This window comes from Mustela nivalis (genome assembly GCF_964662115.1).
Source record: "Mustela nivalis genome assembly, chromosome: 6".
NCBI lineage: Eukaryota > Metazoa > Chordata > Mammalia > Carnivora > Mustelidae > Mustela > Mustela nivalis.
This window is the reverse complement of record NC_139025.1, coordinates 68,387,954-68,408,883: the sequence shown is the minus strand read 5'-3', so window position 1 is coordinate 68,408,883 and position 20,930 is coordinate 68,387,954. Positions and strand designations below refer to the sequence as shown.

The 20,930-nt window shown below is 34.9% G+C and overlaps 1 long non-coding RNA gene across 23 annotated transcripts in view; it reads right to left on the bottom strand.

Annotated features, from left to right (window-relative positions):
* LOC309866446 overlaps window positions 1-20,930 on the bottom strand; it is a 297,614-nt gene that overhangs the window by 269,094 nt on the left and 7,590 nt on the right. For 2 of the 23 annotated variants that reach the window (XR_014312667.1, XR_014312668.1), the window contains exon 2: window positions 7,185-7,329. The exons of the other annotated variants lie outside the window; for them this stretch is intronic. This is a non-coding gene — a long non-coding RNA (uncharacterized lncRNA). The remainder of the gene's footprint in view (window positions 1-7,184; window positions 7,330-20,930) is intronic. 23 annotated transcript variants of the gene reach the window in all.

The window sequence follows — 20,930 nt, the reverse complement described above, 5'->3', positions numbered from 1 at the left end:
TGGTAGCCCTTGCAAACTAATAAACCTTTAAAAGCATAGAGTTGACAATGATGATAAAATAGGATTATATGTAAACTACATAGCATAAAAAGTGATTAATCTGTTTTTAGTTTTCCCTCTCTAATACTCCCATCTTCTTCTCTCTCTCATCCCCTCTTGCCCTCCTCCTTCTCTACTTCCTCTTCTTCTCCTCCTACTTCAAAACAAACAAACAAACTTGAGATGAAGAATTCCCAGAATATCGTAAAAACTCAATAGGCAAAAAGTTTACAGGTGAAGATGTTCAGTTGGTCAAACCTGAAGAGAAGGAAAGTAAGAAGAGAACCAAAGAGATATTATATTTATCATTTCAGAACCAATTGGTCACCTTTCTAAAAGGAGCTGAAATTATACTTCTGAACTGATCAGGACATTACAGAGGTGAATTTGGTGGTCTTCCTAAACATAGATTCATATAGGCATGGAAGAGCTGAATAAGGGTCAGTGGAGCTCCTTCCTGTTATCTTCTTGAAATGAGTTACTAGGAAATATTTGATCACTTATCAGAACATCATATTTGAAAACATTGGTAAGCATACCAAAAGGTTATGAGTTGAAAACAAGTAGAAAGTAATCTAATGTTAACATTTTTAGGCTTCCAAAAAGATCAAGACATGATTTTTTCCTTTGTCCAATCAATCTTCTCATTGACTAATTATTATTGACTAGAGATAATTACTTTTTAAAAATCCTTTATTTCATTTATGCTTATCCTAGGGCCCTCCAGGGAGTCTTGTGTATTAACTAAGCAAACAACTTGGGACACTGCCTCAAGGTAGACGTATTTAAAATAAACAGATACCATTAATCTGGCCAGGCAGGTGTTTCTGCTTAAGTGTGCAATTGTGTACTGCTGAGCCATCATACTGGAAGGCAGCTATGCTCACCACTATACCACCAACGCCCGCTTAAGCCATCATACTGGGATGCAGAATAGAACTGGGACATTTGAATTTAGTAAAGTGTATCCCCTCAGGTCTCCAAGAGATGAGAAGGTAAAATTGACATATGGAACACTGTCTTTATGGACCATCAACACCTTCAGCAACACAGTGCTATGTCCAGGAGACTATGACATATGCCCTGTGAAATATCTTTTATATATGACATGACTTTTCTTAAAAAAAGACAAAAGAAAGTATAGTAAGCTATAATGATTTTCTAAATACATTGCCTTCTTTTTTTAAAATAAGTAGTAATTCTTTAGTATATATTGTATAGACTGGTTAAATTGACTGTGCTTTTCTCTGAATTGAAAAGATCAAAGACAAACCAAATCCAAAACATAAAATAAGATCAAACACATTATGATGTGTTGCTAATTTAAAGTTAGATCAATCTCTGTTCTCTGATTATCGTACTATCAGATGCGCTCCTTAGGAAGGATAAAACATTTGAGAGCCTTGCAGTCTGAACCAATGAACACCAGTTGGTCTTTCTAAGGATTATCTAGATCTAGGTCTCTGGGACAGGAGCCAACAACAATGATCCATTACAGCTTCAGGCAATGTATTTTTTCTTTAAAGAGTTTATTTGTTTATTGGATAGAGAGGGAGAGAGGGAGAGGAGTGGCAGAGGGAGAGGGAGAAGCAGGCTCTGTGCTGAGCAGGGAGCCCCAGGTGAGGCTTGATCCCCGCCCCGGGCAGACAGTTAACCGACTGAACCACCCGGGTGCCCCCAGGCAATGTATTTTTAACTTTAGGGATACATCACTATTTAGAGAGATTAACCTCTTTTAGTTCTTGTTAGTGCAATTAGAAAGAAGAGTTTAGAGACACCCAAGAAATATGACTTAATCTAAGAAGGAATTAGGGTGTCTATTTCTCAAATCATATATGGATTTTGAATATAAAAGAAAAATGTAACACTCCCTTCCCCAATATATTGGTGTGCTCGTCATATATTGCCCCTTTTGTATATGTTAAATCATTTTTTTTAGAAGTTGAGATCTCTTAATAAGATTTAAAATGAAATTCTGATACACTTATAACAGAGAATCAGGAGCAAAAGAAGTAAGTATAATAGGTTATCTGACAACTCACTGGATGACATGTCTAACAAAATACTTTTTTAAAAAAGATTTTGTGGGGCACCTGGGTGGCTCAGTGGGTTAAGCCGCTGCCTTCAGCTCAGGTCATGATCTCAGGGTCCTGGGATCGAGTCCCACATCGGGCTCTCTGCTCAGCAGGGAGCCTGCTTCCTCCTCTCTCTCTGCCTGCCTCTCTGCCTACTTGTGATCTCTCTCTGTCAAATAAATAAATAAAATCTTAAAAAAAAATACTCTTAAAAAAGATTTTGTTTCTTTATTTGAGAGAGAAAGAGAGAGAAAGAGGAGAGAGGGAGAGAACATGAGCCAGGTGGAGAGGCCGAGGGAAAGGGAGAAGCAGACTAGCTGCTGAGCAGGGAGCCTGACGCTGAAACTCTTGTGATCATGACCTGAGCTGAAAGCAAGCAGTTAACCCAGGCATCCCATAGAATACTTTTTATTATGATTTTGTGGATCTACACAAAATAACCACATATGCATAATAAGATAGGGATAACTAATTAATGAAAACACCATTTCTTGAGATTTGTCATGTGCAAAAGCCTGTACCTTATACCATAGAAGTAGATAATTATATATATAATATATATTTTATATATATATACACAAAATATATATAATAAGGAATTATCTCATGCAATAATGGAAGCTAACAAGCCTCAAGATCTACAGTCCATAAGTTAGAGAACCAGAAGAGCTCATGGTGTAGTTCCAGTGCAAAGGCCAGCAAGCTTGGGATCCAGGAAGAGCTAATGTTTCAGTGTAAGTCTAAATGCAGGAAGGAAATATAAGGCTTGTTGGAAGGGAGTCATGCAGGAAAAATTCCCTTTACTCACTGGGGGATCAGACTTCAATTGGTTGTATGAAGCCTATCCATTAGGAATGGCAGTCTGCTTTTCTCAGTTATTAAGTCAATTTGCTTATTTAAATATTGAACTCATTCAAAAACACCCTTACAGAAACACCCAAAATAATATTTAACTAAATATTATTCAGACAAGTTGACACATAAAATTGAGCCTTGCAGATGGATGTATGGATAGACAGATACAGAAGGAAGGAAGGAAGGAAGGAGAAAAGAAGGAAGAAAGAAAAGAAGGAAAGAAAGAAGATATCCAAACCCAAAGTTGGCTTCAACATACAGAGAAAATACAGATATAGCGAATACAAACTGTAGTAAGATTAACAGTGCTCATTCCCTAGAAATATCAGAACTTTAGACCATGCATAAATGAAAGTAGTATAAATTAAAATCTGCGTTTATTTTTAAGTCTCAAATTTTCAGTCTGATTTTAATATTTTTATTCTATTTAATGGAAGATTATCTGGCTTTGCAAATATTTTGCATTAATCAAAGAATTTTTGTGTTGTTAAGTAGATATCATTAGGGCCAATTCTATTGGAAAGATAAAAGGTCTCATGCGTTGAAATTTCATTCTCTTGACATTAGAGCCATTGATTTTTCTTAAAAGATGTTTATACACATCAATTTTACAGCTTTTTAGAGGAGAGAATATAATTAAGTATTGACATTCTGAAATGCATATATTAAAATAGAAGATTTATAATTAAAAAAAATTTAATGGTCAAAAATAAAAAGATTTGGGATATTTCTTGCTACTCATGATGATGTTCATTTGCTCCTATGTTCTGCTTCAAAGCAGATCATGATTAATTCATTGCAAAAATCCATAGAGGATTTCTTGCAATTATAATTAAACATTTTTGTCTTTATCAGATTCTTAGAAAAAAGGATGATTGATTTTGAACCTAGGGAATTGCCTTATGTGTCAAACATCAAGACACATTTCTTTATTGAGAAAGACACTATCCAATATATATTGGAATAAAAGATCATGGATACCTATTACATTTTTATAAATTTTCCTCCCTCCTGGTCTTTCTCCATGAATTTTAGTCTTATAATTTTATATATGTAAAACTTAATTATTTGATATAAGATAGACTGAGAAGAGCCAATTTACCTGCCAGTGAAAAAGCTTTAATTACTTCCATCTTTGTCTTGTTCCTCCATCTCCCAGCATACAGAATCTGATGTAAGCATTTATCATTTAATCCCATTGAATCAAAAATTAATTAATATTTCTCTGTCCCCCATCTCTCCACATATTTCCCCAGGAACTTCAACTGTGAAATGGGCTCTTTTGATATTAATCCCAGGAGAAATAGGAAGAAAATGTGCACCAATAATAGAAATTTATTTCTTGGTAACATAATTTATCATATTATTTGAGAACCTAGTAAAATGTATATAAATACTGTATACTGTAGTGGAGCATAGTCATTAGAAGTAAATTGCCAGGTTTGAATTCTGTTTCTGTTAGTTGCTAGTTGTGTGATCCTTCTGTGTCCCCATTTTCTAATTTTTAAAATAGAGATAAAAATATTAAGTTTGGTATTAATTATAGTATTACAATATTAATGAAAGACTGAAATGAATTAACTAGAGATAGGCACTTGGTAGACTACCTGCTGAATAAAGTACTCTTTCCATGTTTGCTATTACATTATTAATTATTTGAATAATGTATTTACTATTATATGTCTATTTCTGTATAGGAACAATACATCTCTGTTAAGAACAGCTTTTGATAAGATATTTGTACTTGAAGCACCCCAGAAAGACATTTTCATGCATCATCCCATTTAAAAAATTAAGAAGGAGTTGCCAACCCTAAGCAATAAAATTCTTGGATCACAAAATTTGATTTAGCCCATTATTTGACTCTGATCACATAGATAAAAGTGAAAGTAATTTCCTCTGATTATACGTTTTGTTATAAGGGGATAAGTAATAATTTTATTGATTTTGGTGGGAGGCAAAAACTTACTACAGCTGGGCTGCATTTAGTATAAAGTGCATCTCTATACTCTGTATTTTTTTAATTAATTGGGTCTTATGTTTAAATGCATGTGTGTGACAAAAGGATGAATAGACTTCGGGTGGATAATTAATACAAAAATTAGCAAATTTTAATTTGATCAGGTCAGCAAATTTTTATGTAGTCCTAAAATGTTAAGACATTTTGCAAAAGCCATATCAGCATAATATTTTCATATATAATTATTGGTGGGTGGAGAAATATGCCTTTTTGTATCTCATTATATGTATTTAGTTTATATTTTAAATTATTGATGAATACTTCTATTTCAAAGCCATTCAAATGTGGCTTTTCTCTTATGCATAAATTGGTTCAGTTGCTCATGAATCATGAAGAGTTTAGAGTAAATGAATTGAACTAGTTTTTTTCTTCTTCATGGAAACTAAGAACAAATTTACATAAATAAGCTGTAGAAGTTTCTAGTTTTTATTTAAACCTCTGACCATTTGGGCAAAATTTTGAACTTATCCTTGGTCCATAGACATTTTATTATAACTAGTGACACATAAACTAGTTTTACCAAAAAAAAGTTTTAATTTTGATTTCTGAAACTCACTATCTTTACATCTCTGTTGCATTTTTTTGAAGCACAAATGATCACTAAGAATAATAGACCATGAACAAATAAATCTGTTATTGGTATGTGTAAGGAAAATGCTGAAAATCTACCATCAAATATTAAAAAGTAATGTTGAATTTCAGATCACATACAATAGAAATTACATATAATGGAAATCACATACAATAAAAATTAAGTTATGCTTGGACCAGTGTAAATATTCAGATAACCTGTACTCTGACCATCAAATATTAAAAAGTAGTGTTAAATTTCAGATCACATACAATAGAAATTACATCTTGTTATGCTTGGACCAGTGTAAATAGGTTCAGATAACCTGTACCCTAACCTAGGGAAATTCACACTTATCTAGGTATTGAATGGAGTTTCTTGTTAATAGAGTAAGTAGAAATACTTTGATGGCACCTCAAAACTAAGCATGAAGCTCAAAGGCTACACTTTAAGATTTTCTTCTGCTTTTACCATGAATTGCAGCATTACTATATTAGCCCCTGAATAAATAATTGAATGCCGAATTGTCCCGGGATAGGCTAAATTTAAGGTCAAGAGCTTTACGTTTAATGGAGGATTAGTGGGGTAAGAATGCTATATCCATTTTGTAACACTGTGTGCTTTGTTAGGTAGAAATGAACTTTAAAAATAGGGGAATGGATTTATACATGTACTTCTGGCCTACTTTCTAGTCAGTTTCTTATGTTACTTATGGACTTTTCTTTAACATAGAAGAAGGAAAAATACTTCACGGTGATATTTTAATTCACTTAAAAATATAATCCATAAAAGGTCACAATATTTTAAAAATTATTACTATAACACTTTATTTATTTATATTTTATTTTTAAAATATATTCGACAGAGAGAAAGAACACCAATGGGGGTGGGAGGAGAGGCAGAGGCAGAGAGAGAAGCAGGCTCCCCACTGAGCAGAAAGCCCAACACAGGGTGATCCCAGGACCCTGGGATCATGACCAAAGTCAAAGACAGACACTTATTGACTGAACCACCAGATGTCCCCATAGAAGAATTATTTTTAGATATCTCTTTAGTTGTTTGAAGGGGAAGGTAGAATGATATCTGTGAGGGGGTTGGTAAATCCCCTTTCCAAAACCCAAGTATCACTACTGAACAGTATTTCTAAAAACAAACATTTAAGGTCTCTAGAGATTGACCAAACACAAATATATGCATTCTTGAAAAACTGTTGGACTTTGAGTAAGAACAATTTCTTACTCAGGCCATTTCTCTATATCCAGTGTAGTAGGGCTATAGTTCTGCTGGGTTAGAGAAAGACACAAAACCCCTCAGCTTCAGTACTAGAGATGACTCAATTTAGAGTGGAAGGCAGAAAAAAACACCATGCTCAGATAGTTGGTAAAAGTAGCAATCCCAGTGGCAAGTGAATGGAGACACGAGCAGCTCTGATGGCCTGCAGTTGCAGTTCCAGTTAGAGCAAGCAGAGCATCAGCAAACTAGCAAAAATTTTAACAGGGAAATCCTGAAAAGAAATAGCCTTCTATAAGGTCTCTCTCCACACATCCCAGGCCACCTTTGCCTGTGTAAGACCTAGAGGGTGTCCAAGATAAACACATCCTTGGATAACCAGCAGACTGCTTACCTCTGTGGGGGATGCAAAAAGGCACAGAGAGAAGTCTGCAGGTCTGAAAACTGCCAGGTTTTTGAAGGCACTCTGACTAGCTTGAGCACAGATTCTGACAAATCATTGTTCTGACCACCAAGCAATGCAGACTAAAGAGTGACCCCTAAAATGCCAGGTTCAGAGAAACATAAAAAGAATTAATATATAAAATTGAGCAGAGATATTAATAGTCACACGCTGCTGTGGAGACAGAGTTTATAGGTTTATTATTGGAAAAACATTAAATAATAAAAATAGCGATAGCAAATCTCAAAGGGGAGGTTAAAAGGCAAAGTTGCTTTTATACACACACACACACACACACACACACACACACATATAAATATTTATATGTAAAGATTTATTTATTTATTTAGACAGAAAACATGGGAAGGGGCAGAAAGAGAGGGAGAGAGAAACTTAAGCAGACTCTGCATTGAGCATGGGCCTAAAGCTAGGCTCAATCTCACAACTCTGAGATAGATAATGACCTGAGCTGAAACCGAGTTAGCTGCTTAACTAGCTGCACCACCCAGGAGCCCTTAAAGTTGCTGAAATATATCAACTAAGTATACTTTTAAGTGTTCAGGTTTCAAGAAAAAAATCGTAAGATATGCAAAGAAACAAGAAAGTTAGCATATACTTAGCGAAAATCAATTAAAACTGTTTTTTAGTGGGCCCACTTAGGAATTAGCAGACAATGACTAAATTTATATATATATATACACACACACATATATATATATACACATTCATTCATATACATATTCATATATATGTGTATATATATATGTAGCTAAAAATTTTTAAATGTTTAAAAAGTTTAAAAAGTTACAGAAAAGTATAATGGTAAGGCCTCCACAAAGGCAGAATTTTTTTTTTTTTTTAAAGATTTTATTCATTTATTTGACAGAGAGAAATCACAAGTAGATGGAGAGGCAGGCAGAGAGAGAGAGAGGGAAGCAGGCTCCCTGCTGAGCAGAGAGCCCGATGCGGGACTCGATCCCAGGACCCTGAGATCATGACCTGAGCCGAAGGCAGCAGCCTAAACCACTGAGCCACCCAGGCGCCCCACAAAGGCAGAATTTTAATAGAAACTTAGAAACATAAAATAATGGAAATTTTGCAATTAAAAAATATAATTCTGAAATACACATCTTGCTAGACATAAATTTTCTCATCTCAAGGCTTTTTATGCAGATACATAAATGAGCAGAATGTTATTAGGCACACAGATAAATGGAACAAAATAAAGCCTAAAAATATATCCGCATATGATCAGTTAGTTTTCACCAAAAGCACTATTCAATCAGTAATTTGCCAGGGAATTTTCAACAAATGCTGCTGAAAAAACTAGATGAACTTAAGGAGGGAAAAAACAAAAAGAATTTTGATCTTTCCACCATCTACAGCAAAGTAATATAAAATGTGTCACAGACCTGAGTTAAAGCTACAACTATTATTTCTTGGAAGATTGTAAGATAATATTTTGGACACTTTGGATGGACAAAAATGTTTCAAACAGATCATACACACACTAGACATACCAAAAAATGTAAAAATAAACCTATTCACCATAAATATTCACACTGAAATATATACAAATTTGTATATTAAAATGTTATTTATGATAGCCAAAATGAGATACAACCTAAATGTCTATAAATAGGTAATAAGATTTTAAAAATTGCAGTGTATTCATACAATGGAGTATTACTTAACAGAGAATAGGAATAAATTCTTGATATGCAACAACAGGAATAAAAATATTATGTGAATGAAACAAAACAGAAATAAAAAAGAGCATATGCTGTATGAATTAATTTATATGGGCCATCTAACGCACAACTGTAGGTCAGTGGTTGTCTCAGGTGAGGCATGGGAGTTTGGGAAGGGGCATGAGGAAAAAAATCTGGATGATGGCAGTTTTTCATTTCTTAATTTGGCTGTTTGCAGCAGTACATACATTTTTTTTACAACTGACCGAAATCTATACTTGAAGTATGTGCACTTCAGGAAAATCATGCCTCAGTAACCAGCTTTAAATAAAAAATCATGAGCAGTCTCATCCATGGCTGTGCTTTCAAATATGTATAAATCATTTATCAAACTATGGCTCAAATCTTAATTTTTTTTGGATACTGGATCATGTATCTTTCTCTTTGCCTTACCAATTTCAGTATCTTTCCACCATCTACAGCAAAGTAATATAAAATGTGTCACAGACCTGAGTTAAAGCTACAACTATTAATGGAAAGTATGATGACAGTATTTTTTTTTAAGATGTTATTTATTTATTTGACAGAGGGAGAAAGCAAGAGAGGGAACACAAGCAGGGGGAGTGAGAGAGAGAGAAGCAGGCTTCCTGCCAAGCAGGGAGCCCAATGCAGGGCTTGAATCCAGGATCCTGGGATCATGACCTGAGCCAAAGGTGCTTAACCAACTAAGCCACCCAGGTGGTCCTATAATAGTATTCTAAAACTTATCTCAAAAATAACCAAATAAACATAAATTTGTTTGTCTTGCCTGCAACTTTCACCATTTCTAGTAATGGTACTTGTATCCATTTACTGTATCTTTTTTATCTATCATCTACCTATCCTCAAGTCAGAAACCTGCCAGCTACTCTCGATATTTTTTCACCATTTATTTATTTTTTATTTTTATTTTTTTTAAAGATTTTATTTATTTTTGGCAGAGAGAGATCACAAGTAGGCAGAGAGGCAGGCAGAGAGAGAGGAAGGGAAGCAGGCTCCCTGCTGAACAGAGAGCCCAATGCAGGACTCGATCCTAGCACCCTGAGATCATGACCTGAGCCGAAGGCAGCGGCTTAACCCACTGAGCCACCCAGGCGCCCCTCACCATTTATTTTTTTATATTTGTGTTTAAAGAATTAATGGAAAGTATGATGACAATGACTCAACAGAGAATTTCAGATTATTATTTTTCACATCCATTCTTGTTACTATACCTCTATGGTATCCACTGTAGTCCTAGTCACTATCTCTCCTTCCAGAATTATGGTCCTCTTCTTAAACTTTCTGTTTCTTTTCGCTAACTGTTTAAAACCATTCTCTATATATCAACAGAATAGATATTTGGAAAGTATAAATGAGATAATAAAAACTACCGTTCATATTCATTTCATAGATATGCAAACTCCTTAAATTTCAAATAAAATGCAAACCCCTTATCCGTTTGAGGTGTACCTCTCCAATATGAAAAAACAACTTTCCTATTATTCACTACATTGCATAGATTTATCTTCAGAGAGATTTATCTTCAGAGAGATTCCATTATAAAGAATAATATCATATTGTAGACAACTGATAAATATCTATTGAATTAATAAATGAAATTTACTACATTCATTTTCTGAATGAGCACAGTGCTTTCCTATATCAGGGTTTCTATAACTGATATCCTTATTACCTAGAATAACATAACCCTAGTTCTTTGCCTCTCTAATCAATTCATTTTCTACTTTTTATTTTAAATGTCACTTTATCTGGCAGGGCTTCCATGATTCTCCACAATTTGAATTAAGTTCCATTCTTTTAATCTATTTCAAAATACCCCAAGCCCTCCTTTTATGGTATTTATCACATATAGCAAATATTTATATTTAAATTTAGAATTAAACACTTAAAATTCACAGAAATGTCTAGGAAATAATATATTACATATCTATATGCCAAATTAACGAGATAAGAGACAGGCAAACATTTTGCCATATTTGCTACATTTTACTCTTTATCTTTCTTTCTCTCTCTCTTTTCCCCTCTCCCTCCACTTTCTTTTCTTTTTTTTTTTTTTGAGATTTAAATCTTATTTTTATTTCATTTATTTTAATTTTTTATTGTATTTAAAAATACAATGGTACAGATAAAAGTAAAGTCTGTTGCCTACTCTGCAATTCTTGCTGCTGTTCACCAAATATCTGACCCCTCTGAACTTGTGGTAAGATTGCACTTACTGGCATCCTTCTTGTTGGATGGAGCTAAACCCATGGTTCTGGCCAAAGAATTATGAGTTTAAGTGATGCCTGTCACCTCCGGACCTGAGATTTTAATAACCCATGCAATCTCTTATCCTTCGACACACTGAACAGTGATATTTGAGATGCTGCTACTCAACTGAGCTTGAGTCACTGAGTGAGTATGAGCAAAACCATTCCCTTTCCACTCCTGATTGACAAAAGGTAGTAGCATGTATGAAAAAGTTTCTGTTTTTTAAAGACACCAAAAGTAGGAAGTTGTCTTGTTCTGCAGAATAGTCTCTCCTCAGTGGTAAAGTCTATGTCTCCTTATCCTTTCTTGATCCATAAGTGAAAACTCTATTATGAGTCCAATCTTTATCCATTAAAATACACTATTAATTTAAGCATATGATATATATCATATGTAAGCATGTGTGTGTGTGTGTGTGTGTATTTAAAAACTATCAACACTTATAGTAGACTAATTTGAACTATTGTGTGTGTGTGTGTATATATATATATACATATACATATATATATATTTGTGTGTGTGTGTGTGTGTGTGTGTGTGTGTGTCAAATAACATTTCTTTATCAATTCACCTCCTGAAGCCTGGTTGTTTTCCTTTTTTATTAGTGAAGCTTAGGAGTAAAAAGCTGTGCAAATAACTCCTTTTGTATTTGTGCAAGGATTTCTCTAGACTGAAAGCTAAATATATAATTGATCAAGTTTTGGATCACTTCTTCAACTTCGCCAATTTTTCTGTGAGGTTATTGTACCAATTTAGGTCCTCATTAGTAGTATATGGCAGTTCCCATTTCCTATATCCTACAGTTTTATTAAACATTTTTCATCCCTGGTAGGTATAAAATGAAATTTCATGGTTGTTTTAATCTGCATTTCCCTGATTCCTAATAAGTTTGGTCATCCATTCTGGTTTCTTTTAAGTGAATTACCTTTTCAAATATTTTGCCCATGATTTTTCCAATCTAAGCATTTGGTATTTCACAATATTTTGTGGAGTTTTTAAAAAAGTATTTATTTTTTATTTATTTTAGAGAGCACGGGGAGGGGCAGAGGGAGCAGGAAAGAGAGAATCTGAAGCAGACTTCTCATTGACCACAGACCCTGACATAGGGCTTGATCTGATGACCATGAGATCAGGAACTAAACTGAAGTAAAGAGTCAAATCCTCAACTGACTGAACCACCCAGGTGCCTAGAAGAATGTTTTTAATATAGCCTGGATAGCAAATCTTTGTCAGTTGTATGTGTCTCAAATGTCTGTTACTTTTTAAAAATCTCACTTTAATTGTGGTTGCTTTTAGGATATCAATTTTTCAAAAATTTAATAGAGTTAAATTTATTCTTCTTCATTAGTGGTGATCAAGGAAGGAAAACAAAATTCTGATACTTATACTAAATGTTGTATTTTTACTTCCCCTTCATAATCTTTTAATAAATGTTTCTTTCTATCTGGCAAGGAGAATCTCTGCCTGGAATCATTATTAAAAATTATCTTGATCATTCTTACCCTTTTCCTTTATATATAAGTTTAGGATTAGTCAAATTTTTGGAATTTCAAGGTATTTATAGATTAATTTGGGATAATTTCCATTTGTGTATTATTGAAGAACATTATTTCAATTGATCTAGATCTTGTTCTATGTCTTGCATTTTATTCAATGTTAAAATTTTCTTTAGATAATTATTTCCCATATTTATCATAAGTAACATAATTATTTCTATTGTTTATGGCATATTTTAAATTTTACATTCAACAATTTTCTTAGAGCTGCTATAGATCTAGAAAACTTGCTAATAACTGTACACACATGTATGTATGCATAGCTAAATTATATTTGCCCTTATTTAATTTAGGATTTTTATATTTACATTATTAAGTGATTTTTTTCTTTCTCATACAATTCTTATATGAGATGTTATATAAACATAAAATAATCTGAGGTTCTTTTTCTATCTTCTTATTCTCTATAGGTCATTTTCCTTGCAAGTTTGGTAGAACTAACTTGTTAAAACAAGTGGTCATGGTGATAGAAGGGGGATCCCAGTTTATGTGGAAGAGTTTAGAGTAGTGTTTTATTTTAATTATTGGTCACAGATCTTTTCTGGTTTTCTATTTCTTGTCAAATATATTCACAAAATTGTTTTTCCAGGAAATTATCTTCTTGGATAAAATAGGTAATATTGATTTAAATATTCATTTGTGACTTAGCTTTAATGATACCCAAGATTTGTTTTAATCAGGTATGGTAAGACATGCAGTTGTGAAAATACTTGTCATAAATGACATCTTCATTCTAATTACAGTCCCCAAGAGAGAGGAGGAAAGGCATACTTCAGTCACATGGAAAAGCACAGAGGTGTGATGAGCAGAGACAGAGAAGAGAACGGCTGGCTGGTGCTTTTATTGTGGCTTTCATGGGAGGGAATGGGGGACCCAAAGTAATACATACAGTTAAGTAGATTTAGGATTGGATAATGTTAATAATTTTGGTGAGTTATGAGATGTACGAGTGGTCCCTAAGTAGCTGGTACCTGGCCCTGGAGGAGTTAGGGCAAGGACAATAGTGTCCCAGGGTGTGAGAGCCCTATATAGGAGGTGGCTGACGGTGAGGGCTCTGGTTTGGTTGGTTTACATATTAAAGGCATGCTCCTTAGCATCCCTTTTACTACCTCTAGCAGTTAGTTAATCTTGTCCCTCCTGAGTCAGCAAGGCCTCGCAAGTCAGCAAGACGTTAGTGCATCAAGAATAGAAAAAAATATGAAAATATAGTTAATACAGATAATTTTTTCTTATGATTGTTGTTCTTAAATTTATTAACATTAATTCCTTTGTTTTCTAGCTCTATCACACACTGAATCTCCTTGAAGGCAGGGATCATACCCGGTTTTTATATGTATCATCTCACAAAATGCTTAATGCACAGCAACACCAAGCTAACATTTATTGAATAAATGAGGAAATGAATAGTATTTTCTTTTATATTCTATAATATTTTATATTATTTTGCTTTTAGTCTGCTGTTTAATTTAATTAACTATTTTTCTAATAAAAATCGTGCTTTCTTTTCAATTTTTTGGAGAATAAACAAGCTTGATTTAAGAATGTAACTTACACTTTTTTAACTAGAAGAGACTTTGACTTTCATCTTTTGGCACTGACACTGGACAGGTTTACACAGCCAACCCTGCCTATAAAACTCATATTTGATGATAGAGATGGGAAGAAAAAAGAAAATATTAAACCTCCCTCTAAAATATCTCTTTCCTTTGGGGGAACTAGTATGGAAAGGAAGAAAAAAAAAAGCTGTGGGGGGAAAAAAGATATAAGATATTCTTTGGTTTACACATAGCCCAAAGGATAGATCTCAAGCTATTTGGCCTGTTAGATAACTCTATCCCTGACACACAAAGTTTATAGTTTTAAAGAGATGTGCAAAGCAGCTTTAATTGGAAAACAAATGCTTGGTTATGATTTTTGTGAAACCCTTCTTTTTTAGAAGAAAAAAGACAACATAAGAAATTATAGAAACATCAGTATTGTGAAATATCATGGTTTATTATATACTATGGAAGTACAGAGATTTTCAATAAAGCTAAAGCTTTATATCTCATTTGCACTGCCAATTAAGAGTAATAATAAAGCATTCTTACGAAGTCATGTCAAGAGCAAAAATCCTTACAGGGTCAAAGATATCTAATATTGTACAATGCCAAGAAGCAGCTAGTAAACTATAGAATTGTGATGGCAAATAAAGGTGATTTTTTTTCCTTGACCTGCAAAATTATAAAAAATACTCATTTTTTAAGAAGAAAAGTAACAACTCTCCTGCATATGAAAAATGTGAAACTCAGTATGCCTGAATAAAGAGTAGCTCTCCATGGCACATGAACCTTATTGCCCATAACTTTATTGATGAGATTTTTTATTAGTTCCCAATTCAATTCTATTTATAAAAGGAAAAAATAATTTATTTCATCATTTCAGCTCTTAACATATTACAACCTTCATCTTTCACTACAAATACATTTCTCGTGGCTTGCAAAGCTGTAAGCCCCATGTTAAAAGGGACAATACATTCTTCTTTAAAATGGAGAACAGACTGAGATCTTTCTTAGAAATATTGCCTTTTTATGCTATTATCTGTCCCTCATACAACATATGTGATGTTGGTAAGTAGTGATGTTAGTCAGAGTAATAATCGTCAGCAAACATACTTCTTTTTTTTGGTGAGTTTCCCAGCAATGACACTGAGCCTAAGGCTTCTCAGAATGTTTGCAGTTTAGCAAGTTAACACATATGTTAAGTCTGCATCCATCTTTTAGAGTAAATTCCTTAACACACTCTGCTATCATATTTAATTCTTTTCTCCTATGTATGTGTACCAGAGTAAATGCCTTTTTGGAGGCATAGAAAAAGCAAGGGGTTAGCCAGATTTATGTCATGACTTGATGGCCACGTAGTTTAAGTATTTCTAACATGTGCAGTGAGTTTTTCAACGTGGAACCTTAGGATCAAAGGGATAAGGAACCAAAACATAACTTTGGAGAACTTCAGGTCTAATTTTTTTTTAAAGATTTTATTTATTTATTTGACAGAGAGAAATCACAAGTAGGCAGAGAAGCAGGCAGAGAGAGAAAGAGGGGAAGCAGGCTCCCTGCTGAGCAGAGAGCGGGATGCGGGACTCGATCCCAGAACCCTGCGACCATGACCTGAGCTGAAGGCAGAAGCTTCACCAGCTGAGCCACCCAGGCACCCCTCTAATTACTTTAAACATACAAACATGCGTAATCCTGTTTTGCTGCCAAACTCATAGTAAGAGTTGGTGAAAATGTGTAGCCAGTGGAGGTTAGGGACAGATCTATTTTCTTCATAGACATCTTCTTTTAATTTAAATTTGAACACCAAGATGAATACACAAGATGGCCAATTTCTTTGACTATGTCTCTGAAAATTTACAAAGTACAGAGATTCTTGAACTTTTCCTATACTTGCATATATCACTGTCTTGACTATGTAATGTTGTCTTCCAGACCTCTTATGTCCATTTTTTCATCACTAGCCCTACTGCCACTGTCTCAGTTCAGTCACAAATCATTCCTTTTGTGGCTTACCCTAAGAGTTCCCTCTACCCATTCCTACCCATATCTTCTACACACCTTAATAACTTGGTCCTTTCATGAATACATAGTGTCAGATTTACCTTGTTTTTCAAATATGTTAATTCCTCCTTGTCTCAATTTTCTCAAACGGGGGCACTCTATATCCTACACTGGACCAAGAGACACTTGAATTCAAAGGACACACATGGCACACAGCTAATGAGTATCCGGCCTTTTTTTTTTTTTTTAAGATTTTATTTATTTATTTGACAGACAGAGATCACAAGTAGGCAGAGAGGCAGGCAGAGAGAGAGAGGAGGAAGCAGGCACCCTAGTATCAGGCCTTTTTAATTATTGTTTGCTTGCTATTTAGATGTTGTGGAAGAAAGTATTGTTATGATATGAAGATTATACCTACACATGAAATAAAATGTGAAATGGGCATTTATTTAAAGGTCACTATAAATTCAAGATTTACTTTGGGCTAACCATGTGGATGATGGGTTTTACATATTCCTATGATTCATTTAAAAACTTCATGTGTTGGGATGTCTGGGTGGCTCTGTTGGTTAAGTGTAGGACTTGTGATTTTGGCTCAGTTCATGATCTCATGGGTGGTGAGATTGAGGCTCCCCACCTCGGGCTCGGTTTGGGTTTCTCTTTCTCCCTCTGCCTCTGCTCCTTTTGCCATTGCTCTCTCCCTCTTGCTCTCTCTCAAATAAATAAATAAAATCTTTAAAAAAAAAAAGATTTATTTATTTATTTGAGAGAGAGGAAGTGAACACAAGTAGGGGGACCAGCAGGCAGAGGGAGAGAGAGAAGCAGGCTCCCCGCTGAGCAGAGAGGCCGATGCGGGGCTCGATCCCAAGACCCCGGGATCATGACCTGAGCCAAAGGCAGATGCTTAACCCACTAAGCCATCCAGTCATCCCAGTAAAATAAAGCTAAAAAAAACCAACCAACCAACCAAACAAACAAACAAAAAAACAGTTCATACTACTACTGTTTTGCTCATGTTATAAACAAAGTACTGGGGACCAGCAGTGGCAGGAGCAAGGAGCCGCAGAGGAGTGGGGAGACAGCAGGGAGAGAAGAGGAGCTAAAGCCACAGCACTGAGAGAGAGGAGCTGTAGGAGAAGCAGCTGGGGAAGAGACCGTGTTTTTTGTTTATAATCATTTAATGAATGTTCCAAGTACACTTTTCACTGAACTGCAGGTGAAGTTCATGATGAAGAAAGAAAATACACAAGGATACACTCTCAGCAAACTGTATAGATTCAGGAGCCTAGCTCTTAACCAGTGACACATGGTCTCTGAAATTTTGTTTTTGAAGGAGAGATTTGAGAGTTCACCTCCCTTTATCTCCACGTCCCTCAGCCTTCACCTCCCTCTACCTTCACCATATATAGGTTATATTCTACTCTGTACTGCCCTTGCAGTATTGTGCAAGGGATATTTTGAAAAGCACTGTCTATTTCATTTCATGCCCCACAAAGGCCTTTAGGAGATGGCCCCTGCACACGTCCAATGTCATCTTCTCACTCCTTTGTCTACACACTCTAATTCTACTGACACTTCTTGCTTCATTTTCTCATACTTTAGTGTCATTAACAATGCTATTCTTGCTGTGTAAAATCTTTTCTCCCCTCTCCATTTAGTTAATTTTTTTTACTGTCCAACTCTCATCTCAAATGATACCTCGCTGACGAATCCATCATCCTCGAAAAATGACTCTATTTCAGCATTAATTCCATGGAAACCTTGTACTTATAAAAGGACTCCAGCACTAGACAGAATAAAAATAAAGATAAAAACAAAAAAAGTGTGGGATGTGGGAGAATGGAAAAAGCAATCTGAGAAAAGAACTAGAGTGGCTCAAAATAGCAAAAATTAACTATCAGGCACTTCCTGATGATATGAGGAATACCATTCATAAGCCTGCCCACATAATTAAACCTGAGCATGAGCAAAGCTCTGGATTGAGGTGATTATTTGCAGGTGATAGAGAGAGCAGAAAAACATGCCAGACTGCACTGTGAGAATGAAATTTGCAAAACTAAGACTGGAAAACTCTACAAGTCAAATGGCCCAGTTTTTCAACATATAAATTCTAAGGAAAAGGAATGAAGGGAGAACCTATGGATTAAAAACCATAATGAGTTTAAGGTTGGGCAAGGCTAAACTGTAATGCAAATAATGCACATCTGTGTAGTCATATCAAGAAATCTAAGGAAGTAATTACTAAACTAGCCAAGAGAGTGGATACTTTTGGAGAGAATAAAGAGACTGTGAATGAGCATAGGCATATAAGGATGTTCATATATAATAATTCATTTTTTAAAAGATTTTATTTACTCATCTGAGAAAGAGAGAGAGAGAGCACAAGCAGGGGGAGAGGAAGAGAGAGAGGGAGAAATAGATGCCCCACCAAGCTGGGAACCTGATGTGGGGGGTTGATCCCAGGACCCAAAGATCATGACCTGAGCTGAAGGTAGAGGCTCAACCATCTGAGCCACTCAGACATTCCAATATAACATATTTTTGTATTGTGGCTTTTTCTGGCTAGAGACTGGTCAGTTCCCCTTTTGGTGCAGCTGATTAATTTCACACCCTGACTCCTTCCTTTATCTGTGTCTGGAGCCACTATGCATCTACACCAATTACCCAAGGACTAGGTACCAGATGGCTAGCCACATTCCTATTCCCCGGAGCCTGGGAAATTGTTCATATTAGCGATCTACAAGGAGCCTATAAATTTTTGTTAACCCCATCTTGCTTGTCATATATAAACTGAATCCCTATAGCTCCAGCTTGTGGTATTCTGTTACCAGGTTACCAGATGCTACCCTTTGGGTGAGGTCCTGCATGGCAGCCTTCTTTGGGGTTATAAGAGTTTTGTCTTCCCTCTTCTTTGGTGTCATTATGCATTAGCTTACCAAAAGAATCTTTAAATCTATAAAAATAATATGTAATCTCATCAACTGTACTTGAGTGCATTCTACTGTAGAAATTGAGTAGAGGGTATGTTTTACTTGACATATCAAGAAGAAATTGAGTAGAGGATAGGTATTACTCACACAATAAGTAAGAACCAGATAGAAAGACAGAAGGTCCTGAAGAAGTGAGGTTTAACCCGTGACTGATGAAGAGAAATGTAAGGTGACATCTATAAAATAAAACTAAAAAGCCACTTGTCAGGATAGGAGAAGGACTGTGAGCTCTGGGAGAGTACTTCTTGGGACTAGAGAGGATGGGATAATGATGTGATAGAGTATTTGGAAAATATATTGCTAGTTTATTTACAGGTCTGTTGGGGCAGAGACAAAAAGAGCTTGGAAAAATGAATACAATTTTTAAAAATAATTAAGAAAAAAATTATAAGAAAGAAAAAAAATTAACTTACAATATTGATTCTGTTGCAGCAATATTTACATATAAAAATTTATGTAGGGGTGCCTGGGTGGCTCACTGGGTTGAGCCTCTGCCTTCGGCTCAGGTCATGATCTCAGGGTCCGGTCCTGGGATCGAGCCCCACATTGGGCTCTCTGCTCGGTGGGGAGCCTGCTTCCCCCTCTCTCTCTCTGCCTGTCTCTCTGCCTACTTGTGATCTCTGTCAAATAAATAAATAAAATCTTCTAAAAAATTTTAAAAATGATTTATGTAACATTGATCATTTAGCCATTGAACAATAGATATAACTACACGAGGAAGATGGAAGGAGGGGAATGAAGGGATAGAATAGAAACTTCAAACACAATAAAAGGAATTCAGAAAATTTGATACACCAAGAAAAAGCATTCTATAGCCATTATATAGGAATAGATAAATATCAGAATAAACAACTAAAAGAATTGAGAACATTTGGCTTCAAGAGTAGGACTATAAACTCAAAATCACAAATATTTCTACTTTCAATAAAACAACAAAAGAATTATTAGCTAAATCATTATCTAAAGTGATCAGAATATTTTCCAATATTCTCTTAAACTTCCTAAGCAGTAAGTGGTTTAGTGTTTTGTTTTGTTTTTTCATATTTGGTTTTGTTTTACCATTTTTTGTTTATAGATATTATAGTCATGCTTGGACTTCCCCAAACTGAAATCATTATAAGTTTATATTTGACCTACTAAGTTTATATGTGATCTAACTGGAATATCTAAAGGAGGTATACAATTTTAAATTAATATCAGTGTTTCATATTTCTTTTTTCTGAATAAGAAGAAAATATACTTTCTTGTTCTGAAGCAAGATAAATCCCAAATAGTGTTTTCCCATATTAGTTTGAATACTAGAAGTAGATTTGGTCCATGGTGCAAAACCATCTGCATTTAAGTTTAAGAATCACAACAAATGTGGGGCGCCTGGGTGGCTCAGTGGGTTAAAGCCTCTGCCTTCGGCTCAGGTCATGATCCCCAAAACCTGGGATCTAGCCAGAGAAATAAGAGTTTTCTGGGTAGTTAAAATAGTGAATTTTGTTTTGCATATTGTCCATGAACTCAGGGACCCGGAGATGAGTATATTTTCAGAAAGTCAAATGAAATAAGTAGAAGTAGGTTATTTCATAAATGGAAATATCACACTGCCCTTTGCAAAAAAATTATAGACAAGGAGAGTAGAAAG